This window comes from Centruroides sculpturatus, unplaced genomic scaffold (genome assembly GCF_000671375.1).
Source record: "Centruroides sculpturatus isolate CEXI.00-Female unplaced genomic scaffold, Cexi_2.0 scaffold195, whole genome shotgun sequence".
Taxonomy (NCBI): domain Eukaryota; kingdom Metazoa; phylum Arthropoda; class Arachnida; order Scorpiones; family Buthidae; genus Centruroides; species Centruroides sculpturatus.
Window position 1 is genome coordinate 621,838 of NW_019384511.1, and position 622 is coordinate 622,459.

The following is a 622-nucleotide window of genomic DNA, read 5'->3' on the forward strand; positions in this document are numbered from 1 at the left end:
GATCTCTTTTTCCTGCTCTGTCATGCTTGCAGATTGTCTTCCTATATGTATATTCGCTCCTCTGACATCCTCCGTGAAGGAGATCCAACTGGGAATATAAAAAAAAATTTTTTCCTGTTACAAAATACTCTACTCANCCGGAAGTATGCGGCGATGGCGGTTTATCGCCATCCGCATTTTCTCTTACCTTTTCTTCTGCAATTCGCCACATTTCTTTTTCCTGCTAATCCTTGCTTGGAGAATGTCTTGCAATTACTGTAATCGCTCCTCTGGCATCTTCCGTGAATGACAACCAACTGGAAAAAGAAAAAAAATTTTTTTCTTCAATAATTAATTTCTCTATCTTTTATATTAATATTTCTCCCCCAAAGGGGGTGGGCTTCTCTGGCAATAAGTGCCAGGCCAGAGCAACCTGTGGCGGGAAGGGAGCAAGCCCCCTTTCCCGCCCAGTTCCAAAAATCAGGTTAATATCGAAGGTTTCCGATGGAAACCGTATCAGATATCAAGCTGATAAGAACAGATACTTTTAAATAAAGTTTATTAATTCACTAAAAATTATACATGCTGCTATATGCAGATCCATTATGACAATTGGAACGGAATACATTGTTCACTTATAGTA

General features: G+C 39.3%; 1 non-coding gene across 1 annotated transcript; it reads right to left on the reverse strand.

The window, feature by feature from the left end:
• Positions 1–369: 369 nt before the first annotated feature.
• On the reverse strand, positions 370–559 carry LOC111622445. The gene has a single exon (XR_002756271.1). It is a non-coding gene; the product is annotated as a U2 spliceosomal RNA (small nuclear RNA).
• Positions 560–622: the final 63 nt, after the last annotated feature.